The sequence below is a fragment of the Pleurodeles waltl genome, chromosome 8 (genome assembly GCF_031143425.1).
Source record: "Pleurodeles waltl isolate 20211129_DDA chromosome 8, aPleWal1.hap1.20221129, whole genome shotgun sequence".
NCBI lineage: Eukaryota > Metazoa > Chordata > Amphibia > Caudata > Salamandridae > Pleurodeles > Pleurodeles waltl.
Genome location: NC_090447.1, coordinates 1,319,095,962 through 1,319,107,462, shown reverse-complemented (window position 1 = coordinate 1,319,107,462; position 11,501 = coordinate 1,319,095,962).

Sequence of the window (11,501 nt, the reverse complement as noted above, 5' to 3'; positions counted from 1 at the left end):
TTGATAATATATATTTACTAAATCACAGACTGACTCAAGATTGTTTTGTGTTTCAAGGGTGTTTATTGAGGTGGTTATGGGTCAGAAATGGGAGGGGGTTGTAAAATGAGGATGGGTGATGGCGGAGGAATGTCCATGGCAGAGTCCAGTCTATTAGTCTCACAGGTGCACTGCCCATCTGGACATAGGAAGTGGAGCTGGGGCAGTTTAACTATGGACAGGGTAACAAGGTGGGACAGTGGGAGGAAAAACAGGATGGTCTCATTTCCTGGCGGGGGTCTTGCCATCTTGCTCTGTCCTGTTCCTGGATCTCAGGGACCGCTTGCGTGGTGGTTGTCCGTCTGCAGGGGGTGGGGTGCTGGTGTGGTGGTCCTGTGGCGGGGCGTCCTGTCCACTATCGCCGGCGGAGGTGGTGGGCAGTTCATCGTCCTGGATAGTGTCAGGGGCCCCTTGGAGTGCCACGGTGTCCCTCAAGGTCTGTATGTCCTTCAGCACCCCTCCGATGGTGCCCAAGGCGGAGCTGATGGTCCTGAGCTCCTCCCTGAACCCCAAATACTGTTCCTCCTGCAGGCGCAGGGTCTCCTGCAACTTGTCCAGGACCGTCGCCATCATCTCCTGGGAGTGGTGGTATGCTCCCATGATGGAGGAGAGGGCCTTGTGGAGAGTGGGTTCCCTTGGCTTGTCCGCCCCCTGTCACACAGCAGCCCTCCCAGTTCCCCTGCGTTCCTGTGCCTCCGTCCCCTGGACCGTGTGCCCACTACCACTGCCCCCAGGTCCCTGTTGTTGTTGGGGTGGTGGGTTATCCTGGGTTCCCTGTAGTGGTGGACTGTCCCGAGGCCCACGATGGTCCGGGCTGGTCATCAGGATCCAGTAGGGCAGAGCTGCTATCGTCACTGTGGGCCTCTTCTGGGGGTGGAGTGGTGTTGTCTGGACCCTCTGGTGTGGTGACAGTCCTTCGGGTTCCTGCAGGGGCATAAGAGCATGATTATTGCATGTGTGTGTGTAATGGTGTGCAATGGGTGGGTGAGCGTGTACCCCAGTGCAAGCATTCCTGTGTGTGGGTTTGTGTGATGATGGTTAGGGGGTTGTTCTGGGTATGTGCAGTGAGCATGCTTTGGTGAGGGGTGACCATGCTTAGTTGTGTTATGCAGGGCTTGGTGTTGGGATGTGTGGTTTGTGTTATGGGTACATTAGTGAGGAGTTTGAGTGATAGGGGAGGGGGTGGGGGGGTGTGATAGCATGCAGGTAGGGTGGGGGATATCATAGTTAAGATTTGACTTACCAGTGTCCCATCCTCCACTGACTCCTCCGAGGCCCTCTGGATGCATGATGGTCAAGACTTGCTCCTCCCATGTTGTTAGTTGTGGGGGAGGAGGTGGGGGTCCGCCGCCAGTCCGCTGAACCGCGATGTTGTGCCTGGAGACCGTTGAACGCACCTTCCCCCGTAGGTCGTTCCACTTCTTCCTGATGTCCTCCCTATTTCTTGGGTGCTGTCCCATGGCGTTGACCCTGTCGACTATTCTTCGCCATAGCTCCATCTTCCTGGCTATTGATGTGTGCTGTACCTGTGAGCCTAATAGCTGTGGCTCTACCCGGATGATTTCCTCCACCATGACCCTGAGCTCCTCCTCGGAGAAGCTGGGGTGTCTTTGGCGTGACATGGGGTGGTATGTGTGATGTGTGGGGCGGTGTGAGTGTTGATGTGTGTGGTGATGTGTAGTGGTGTGAGGTGTTTTGTGCGTGGGTGTGGGTTGGGTGATGGTGTTGTGTGCCTCTGTATGGTGGTGTTGTCTTGGCTGTGCAGTCTCTCTGGCCTTCTCTTGGTAATTGTGGTCGTAGGGGTTTGTGGGTGATGTGGGTGTGTGTTTTATATTGTGTTGGGTGTGTGGGAGTGGTGTTTGTATGTGTGTCAGGTATGTGTATTTTGAATTGTCCAATGTGGCGGTGTTTTGGAGATGTGTGTGTATTTGGAGAGTGACGGTGTGTACCGCCAATGGAATACCGCGGTTGAAAGACCGCCGCGTGGATTCGTGGGTCGTAATAGCATGGGCGTGTTTCTGTTGGCGTGACGGTGGAGGATTTGTTATCGCCAGTTTATCACTGACCTTTGGTGTGGCAGACTTGTGTGGGTGTCTGAATTTCGGCGGATTCCGAGATGTGTGTCATAATAGCTGTGGCGGTATTCCACGGCCGCGGCGGTGTATTGGCGGTCTTCTGCACGGCGGTAAGCGCCTTTTACCGCCAATGTTGTAATGACCCCCAAAGTCATTAAGCATTAAAGTGAAGCACGTCTAATAACCTTTCGGTCAGGAAAAATGTGGACAGTAAGCTGTCTTCTCTCAGAATGAGTGGCCATCTTCTCACAATGCAGTGTCGTTAAGTCAAAATTGATAAAACTATCCCCTAATTCCCTATTAGTCAGTTAATCGTATCTACGCACTCTGTCCAATAAAACTAAAATCCCAAATCTATGAAGTCTAATATTTCTTCATTCTCATATTGTTGATTGGTTCGTCTTGCGATTTCCTCATCATCCGGCTTGTCAGGTAACAATATTGTTGCAGCTTCTACTCTAGTCAGTATCTTCATTGTTCCCGTCCTGGGAAAGTCAGTTTCACACACATTACACACATTATGACCACAGCAGGATTTCTGCCACAAGAAGGGCGGAAATCCAGCTGTGGCCATGCCGGTAGATGGCGGTAAGGTGGCCACGCCAGTAGACCGCCGTTAGCCGTATTATGACCAATAATACAGCCTGGCGGTGTTCTGCTGGTGGGCGCTGCTGGCAGTAGCAGCACCCCGTCCCATCTACTGCCAGAGGACCCCCTGAATACAGGTAAGTCAGATGTCCAACAGGGGAGGGGTTTGTTGTGTGTTTGTGGGGGAGGTGAATGTTTGTGTGTGTGTGGATGCGGGTGTGTGTTGCATGTTGAATGCGTGAGTGCATGTATGTTGTGTAATGTCAATGCGTGTCTGTGTGTATGTTTGAAAGTGTGTGCAGATGTGTGTGTGAATGGATGTATGTATGCGGGGAAGCATGTGGGCATGGGTGTGTGTGTGTGAAGGGGGCATGAATATAGTGGGGTGGTTTGGAGAGGAAGAGGGGTTTGGAGAGGAAGGGGGGAGACCCCTATCAGTGACAAGGAAGGGATTCCCTGTCACTGATATGGCCTACCGCCATGGTTTTCGTGGCGCTACGAATGGTAGGTGGGGTCATAATCCTGCAGGTGGAAAAATAACAGCCGCAGGATTGAGATGGCTTCAGCCAACACGCCAATATCATATTATGGGGGTAAGTACCATCAGCCTGTTGGCAGTACTTACCGCCATAGTAACGCTGTTTGCCGGGGTCGTAATGACCTCCAAAATGTTGCATTAGCAAGAACATCATCTCCTAGCAGTCGGTTCTCACAAAAAGCTTCCGTTATGAGCACATTTAAACAATACAATAGACAGTTCACAGTTTAATTCACTTGGTCAGCATTTTTATTAAACGCTAAGAAACACAGCTTTTACATGAGGCCTGGCAAAATAAGCCAAGACACTCGTTAGGTTAAAGCTAAAGGATACTTCATAACCCTCAATATGACATATTACTGCATTAGTCTAACATATATTCAATATTTTATAAGAATTAAATCATTGATTAGTACATTTGGTTAACATTGGTGGGCATTCTTCGGGATCACAATTTGAAATGCGTGCATTATTTTTCTACGTTATTTCATTGCCTACATTAACTTATTATTCAAAATACATAAACACTCATTAATATTTTTCATTAAAACACCTGCACTAGCTATCCCTCCTCTGATGACTAAATATGTCATCATACTGTTGGCTACACTTTTTTGCATCAGCTAAAATTGTATAATTCAATTTCTTCATAATTTTGTTTCCCCCTTGAATTTTCTCTGTAAAATGTTTCCTTTTTTGTCTTCCCTACTCTGATTGTTCTTTGACCTTTCTAAATTAAATTATTTTACATAATTTGCATAGTCCCTATATCCTCAATAGACAAACCACAACTAATAATTTCCTTTGCAGTATTTTGAACAGAACCCCATTCCAAATGTTGCTGAGCCAATTTCCCACTGTAGCAAACCCCTTCCCAACGTTTTCCCAAACACCTGGTTCTTTCAATTCTTTCAAATCAGCACTTGCATTAGTCAGATTAGTAAGTAAGTCTCTTATCTCTTATCTCTTTACTGTTATCTGGTATAGACAAAAACCAATGCCTATAATTAATTATTCTACAGACTCCACCATTGTCCTCTAAAAGAATGTCTAAAGCAATACGATTTTGCAGAGTCATAGCTCTATCAGCAGCTAATTCAGTATCTATCAGGAGTGTGGCCCCTGAAAACATTTTCAGCATGTTATCCACAATAGTAGACAACTTTCAAATGTTTATCGATTTCAGAATGACTCCCACTGAAGGAATCACCACTCCAAATATATCTCCCACTGTAGCAGAAGAGGACTGATGTAATTCAGTTACTTTCGGAAACTTCTTCAGATCCTCCATTTGATAAATCTTTGGGAAAACTATCCCCAAATAACATGTCCCATACCATCCTCTTAGAAGACGGTAATAAGCATTAAACCACAGATGTAGTAAATCCCTGGAATTGCAGGGTCCTGTCCATTTAACATAAATGTCCAACTACTATGAAACAAAAACACATGCCTACATTCAGTCATTCCCACAAATAAAGTGTCAGTGCGTGATTTAGGCCTATATACACAAAGTTTTTCCCTTGCGTTTTAGTTGCAGTGTAAGCATTGTCAATCTGGTAAGTCTTTTTCTCTAAGCCTTTTTCTAATTTCTCTTTTAATGCCTTTCTCCTGTCATCTGTGGGATCTAAGAAGCTTTTCCATAAAGTTGTAGGCAAGCATGTCAAGTTATTTCTATGTGCCAGCCCAGTGGGAAACACCCTCCCACGATGAAGCCGGCTCCGAATGGAGCCAGCGGAGTGGGAGGTGTGCGACGGGTGCAGTAGCACCCGTCGCGAATTTCAGTGTCTGCTAAGCAGACACTGAAATTCAAAGTGGGGCCCTCTTACGGGGGCCCCTGCAGTGCCCATGCCATTGGCATGGGCACTGCAGGGGCCCCCAGGGGCCCCAGGGGCCCCACAACACCCCATACCGCCATCCTGTTCGTGGCGGCCGAACCGCCAGGAACAGGATGGCGGTATGGGGTGTCGGAATCCCCATGGCGGCGCAGCAAGCTGCGCCGCCATGGAGGATTCCTTAGGGCAGCGGAAAACCGGCGGGAGACCGCCGGTTTTCCCTTTCTGACCGCGGCCAAACCGCCGCGGTCAGAATGCCCTCAGGAGCACCGCCAGCCTGTTGGCGGTGCTCCCGCCGACCCCGGCCCCGGCGGTCAAGGACCGCCGGGGTCGGAATGACCCCCTATGTCTTTATCCTTAGCTTCTCTACTCCAAAATCTAATTATAATAATAAACGAAAACACAACTTCATAGTTTGGATAACAATATTGAATGCACTCCTGGTTATAAAAACGTGTTTGTAACAGACTACAACTCATCCCGTAAGTTAAAGGCAAGCTATGATAAGTGACTCCTTCCTCAACAGATGAAGGAATCTGCGTACACACAAAACAATTCTTTGCATCCATTGCCTCAATATATTCACTCAATAAGCGATAGAAAACATTAGAAGAAAGTTCTCCCTGTGCATTAGTATCCTCATGCAAATATTTCTCATCTAACTTAAACTTCTCTAATGCCATTAGTACAGTAGTTGTCTCAAAAGCATAAGTATGGTTGGCTTTTCTCTTATCAAGAACAGACATTCCCACAATCAACACCACAAACAATATCCCACACATAATCGTCAAACCACTGCTAATATATTTAAAGGGCCTAGCATTCCTACCTTGTTGACTAATGTTACTCATGATCTGTAAAGACTCAGAAAGCAGAATGAAATATAGAAAAACTTGCAGCAAAAATAGACAACTCTTCTTTCAGCAGTTCAGTTTCACTTCCAGGATCCCTTGTCAAAATTGGTTAGCAGCTTTGTCAAAATCAGATTTCAAAAGTCAAATCTGGTTATCAATGTCTCTTTCGGTTACTTTTGAACAGTCTCTTTCTCAAATGTTTTTTCTCTCAGATTGTTTCAACAGTTCAGTTCATTGGTTTCTTTCATGTGCCAAAATACTGACCCAGAACTTCTCTATCAAGAAAAAAAGACAAAGGCCCTCATCACAATGCTGGTGGTCGGTGATAAAGTGGCGGTAATACCGCCAACAGTCTGGTGGTAACTACCGCCAAATTATGACCATGGCGGAAAGATCTCAGATAGACAACCACTTTACCACATTGACCGCCAGGGCAGAAACAACAGCCACCACAGTGGTATCCACCTACAGCCAGGTGGACGTTAATGTCCCGCCCACCATATTATGACCCCTGAAACCGCCACCTTTTCTGGGGCGGTACCAATGACATCAAGAAACAGACCTCGGAAAGGAAAGGACTCACCTTTGGAGACACAGGGAAGAACCCCAATGCCATGGAGCCCGAGCTGCAAATATTTCCCATGATATTTTACGTCCTGCTCCACCACGAACACCAACGACAGTGAAGACGACCACGGAGAGTACAGCCACCTAGCACACAAGGGGGGGAGTAAAAAGAGAGTGACACACACACGCAACACAAACACTCACACCCCCAACACCATACACACAATCAGATGCAGTAATAAAACATATTTACCCCATACCCCTCAGGAATAATGCAAGGACAACACCAATAGATGAAAGTGAGTGTAATATTATAAATACAGTAAAAAGAGGAACATTCAATCCAAAAGTATATACATATGTACAGTTCAAGGGACAATGCCCAGTCCTCAAGGTGCGTGGGCCCAAGGCCACATGACAAAGTCCAAGGCCCCACTTTTCTCCTGCACCAACACGGAGAGAACACTGCAGGGGCATCAGTTGGAAAATACGCAGGCACCTCACCCGTCAGATGGAACAAATCCACTGGTTCTGGATGGGGTAACATGCCCTTTGCTTGGTCTTGGGGAGTGCAAGTCTCCCAAGTGGGTGTCTTCCCCACTGGTTCTGGAGGGGGCATTGTGCCCTGTGCTTCCTATCCTGGGGAAGCTGGGGTTGATGGGTGTTTTACCCACTGGTTCTGGAGGGGGCATTGTGCCCTGTGCTTCTGATCCTGGGGAGGATGGGATGAGTAAGTGTCATACCCACTGGTTCTGGTGGGGGCATTGTGCCCTGTGCTTTTGATCCTGGGAAGGATGGGGTGAGTGGGTAGCTTAACCACTGGTTCTCGAGGGGGCATCGTGCCCTGTGCTTCTGATCCTAGGGAGGCTGGAATTGGTGGGTGTCTTACCCACTGGTTCTGGAGGGGGAATTGCGCCTTGTGCTTCTGATCCTGAAGAGTGCAAGGTCACAGTCTCTCAGCTGGGTGTCATACCCACAGGAGTTGCAGGGGGCAGGCCGCACAACAGCCCATGGAGGCAGGACTACAGACCGTCCACCGGCGGTGACAGCTGCCTGCTCAGTGGTGGTAGTGGTGCTGCTGCAGCCACTGATGGGGTGAGGCTCCAGGTCATCCCCTGAAGCCTCGGATGCCTGCCCACAAGTGGTGGTGGTTGTGCTGCTGCTGCTGGTAGGGGGGGAGACTCCAGCCCATCCCCTGAAGCCTCGGATGGCTACCCACTGGTGGTGGTGGTTGCGGTGCTGCTGCTGGTGGGGGGAAGCTTCAGCCCATCCCTTGCAGCCTCTGATGGCTGCCCACTGGTGGTCTTGATTGTGCTGCTGGTGGGGGTAGATTCCAGCCCCTCCCCTGCAGCCTCTGATGGCTGCCCAATGGTGGTGGTGGTGGTGATGGTGCTGCTGCTGCTGGTGACGGTTGTGGGGGGAAGCTCCTGCCCATCCCCTGCAGCCTCGGATGGCTGCCCACTGGTGGTGGTGCTGCTGCTGGTGGCAATTGTGGAGGGAAGCTCCTGGAGCCTCAGATGGCTGCCCACTGGTGGTGGTGGTGGTGGTGCTGCTGCTGCTGCTGCAGGTGACGGTTGTGGGGGGAGGCTCCTGCCCATCTCCTGCAGCCTCAGATGGCTGCCCACTGGTGGTGGTGGTGCTGCTTGTGGCAGTTGTGGGGGAAAGCTCCTGCCCATCCTCTCAGCCTCGGACAACTGCACAACCATGGTTGGTGGTGGGAGGTCCGACTGAGTCCCAGCACCAGGCCCCTTGTCCTTCCTGCCTGCTGGTGCAGGCCCCTTGCCCTTCCTGGCAGCAGCTGGGGGTGGCACCTTGCTCTTCCTGGCAGCAGCTGTGGCAGGCTCCTTGGCCTTCCTGTCAGCAGCTGGGTATGGCACTTTCGGGGTCATTCCGACCCCGGCGGTCGGGCCGGGGTCGGCGGGAGCACCGCCAACAGGCTGGCGGTGCTCCGCACGGCATTCTGACCGCGGCGGTTTGGCCACGGTCAGAAAGGGAAAACCGACGGTCTCCCGCCGGTTTTCCGCTGCCCTAAGGAATCCTCCATGGCGGCGCAGCTTGCTGTGCCGCCATGGGGATTCCGACTCCCCATACCGCCATCCTGTTCCTGGCGGTTCGGCCGCCAGGAAAAGGATGGCGGTATGGGGTGTTGTGGGGCCCCTGGGGGCCCCTGCAGTGCCCATGCCTGTGGCATGGGCACTGCAGGGGCCCCCGTAAGAGGGCCCCACAATGAATTTCAGTGTCTGCTTAGCAGACACTGAAATTCGCGATGGGTGCAACTGCACCCATCGCACCCTTCCCACTCCGCCGGCTCCATTCGGAGCCGGCTTCCTCGTGGGAAGGGGTTTCCCGCTGGGCTGGCGGGCGGCCTTCTGGCCGTCGCCCGCCAGCCCAGCGGGAAAGCCAGAATGGCCTCCGCGGTCTTTCGACCGCGGAGCGGCCATATGGCGGTTCCCGCCAGGAGGGCGGCGACCGCCGCCCGCCGGCCTCAGAATGAGGCCCTTTGCCCTTCTTTGCAGCACTTGGGGCAGGCTCCTTGCCCTGCCGGGCAGCACTTGAGGATGGCACCCCTTCCTTAAGGCTGCCTGGTGCTCTGGATCCTTTTCCACCACGAGCAGGTGTGGACACCACTGTGCCCGTGGACTGGGTGGCTGAGATGCTTGCCTGCGGTTTTGCTACCCTGGCCAGATGTGAAGGATGGGGGAGGGGTAGGGACACTGGGATGGGAAGAGGGAGAAGGTTCGGGAGAGGAGGAAGAGGGAGTGGTTGTGGGAGGTGTCTGTCTACTGTGTATGGGTGCAGGTGCCTGGGCTGGATGCTGTTGTGAGGTGGATGGCTGTTGGGTGTCTGAGTGCTTGTGTTTGTGTACCTTGGGAGGGGGTGACAGACACAGTGGGAAAGGACACAGGGGGCGTGTGCATGGCTGTTGTGGAGGTGTCTGCCAGTGAGGTGTGTATTCTGCTGGGTGTGGTGGTGGTGCTAGTAGTGGATGAGGATGTAGTGCATGCAGGTGTGAGTGCAGACGCAACTGGGTGGGAGGAGGGGGACACAGTGGAGGCAGTGGGTATGTCTGCATCTGGATGGTGTTTGTGTGAGTGCCTCTGGGATGATATGTGGTGCCTATGTTTGCCAGTGCCACTCTTGTGGGTTGTCCTGTGTGCATGCTCATCTGCCTGTGTGCTTGGGATAGATTGAGGATGAGGGGAATAGGATTGGGAAGAGGAAGTTGGAGGGGGTAACAGGGACAATGGCTGCCATCGGAGAGGAGGCCAGAGCTTGAATTGATCTCTGTTGGGCCGCTAAGAAAGCGTGAATGCCCTCAGGGAATGTATTTGTTTGTTGCATTTGGGCTGCCAGCCCCTGGATGGCATTCTCAATGGTTGACTGCCCTGCGGAGATGGATCTCAGGAGGGCAATAGCCTCCTCACTCAGGGTAACAGGGCTCACTGGCTCAGGGCCTGAGGTGCCTGGGGGGCACAGGCAACTCGATGAGGGGCTGCTGGGAGGGTGGTGCTGGTACGGGGGGAGGCGGATGTACCTGTAGCTGGGGTGGTCACAGAAGTGTCCGCCACCACCAGGGAGCTTCCATCGGAGGAGGTATCTGTGTCTGAACTGTTCCCTGCAGTGTCTGCTGTGGTGCACCCCTCTCCCTCTGTCCAACTAGTGCCCTCAGCGTCGGTGGACTCTCCCTCCTGGGTCCTTTGGGATGCAGCTCCCTCCGTCGCTGGTGCCTCTGCTCCTCTGGCAGATGATGCTAATGCACTTATGGACAGGAAGACAAAACAAAAGGGGGGGGAGACAGAGGATACACATGGTCAATGGCTGCACCAATGGCATACATACCACACTCACACAGGGACCAGGCCTACGCACTATGCAATTCACTACCAGTACCAATGCTAGCCACCAGGGCATGGGGAGGGACACATCCCACTAATTGCAGCATACCTGGGACGTACACAGCCCTGCCCAGTAGAGGATGCCTACAAGCTAGGTAGGAGGATTATCACTTCAGAACTCTGCCCAACATGGGACCTACTCTGTAATGTCAGGTCTGGCCTAGGGGCACCCACTGACACACATTCCCCACCCGGATACCATCCTATCAGGTGTAAGTAGTAATGACGGACAATGTACTCACCCACTTGTAGCTGCTGTGATTCCCTCACACGCCCATTCAACTCTGGATAGGCCACTGTCAGTATGCGGGCCATCAAGGGGGGTCAGGGTTCAACGGGCACCCCTTGCTCATTTGGAGGCCATCCCCAGCTGGGCCTTTGCAGTCTTCCGTGACCTGCGACTCAGGTCCTCCCACCGTTTCCGACAGTGGGTGCTCCGCCTGCCATATACCCCCAGGGTCCGCATGTCCTTGGTGATGGCACGCCATATACCGTTCTTTTGATTGGCGCTCACCTGCAGAGAAATACACACAGGGAAATCTATTAGTCGGACCTTCCTGCCTGTTAAACTTATGGCCCACCATACCTCTTCACGTTGCCATTTGCACACACAGGGCCCAGCCCACCAGCTGTACGCTGCCCAGGGGACATCCACCAACCCCCACTACATGTGCCCTTCACACACACCACTCCAGTGCATTCATGCCCCATGCATTGTACTCACAGTGTACTCACCTGTTGGTCTGGAGGCCCATACAGCAGTCCATACTGGGATAGGACCCCATCCACCAGTCTCTCCAACTCCGCCAAGGTGAAGTCAGGGGCACTTTCCCCAGTTATACGCGCCATGGTAGGTCCCAAGCACAGGTCACAGCAGCACATGCACTGTAGGTCCTCTCCTGTTGAAGGTCAGGTGGCAAGTGATAGAACAGGTAGAAAATGGCAGTGACATCTATGGCACCACCGGCATACATCACCATTGGCCACTGTACCCCATAAGGACAACGTCAGCTGAATTACCTCACTTCCACCTGTCCCTCACACAGGACAGGTGGACGCCATTTCAGGGGCGGGGGTAGGTTCTGGATTATAGCTGTGTCACAGTTCAC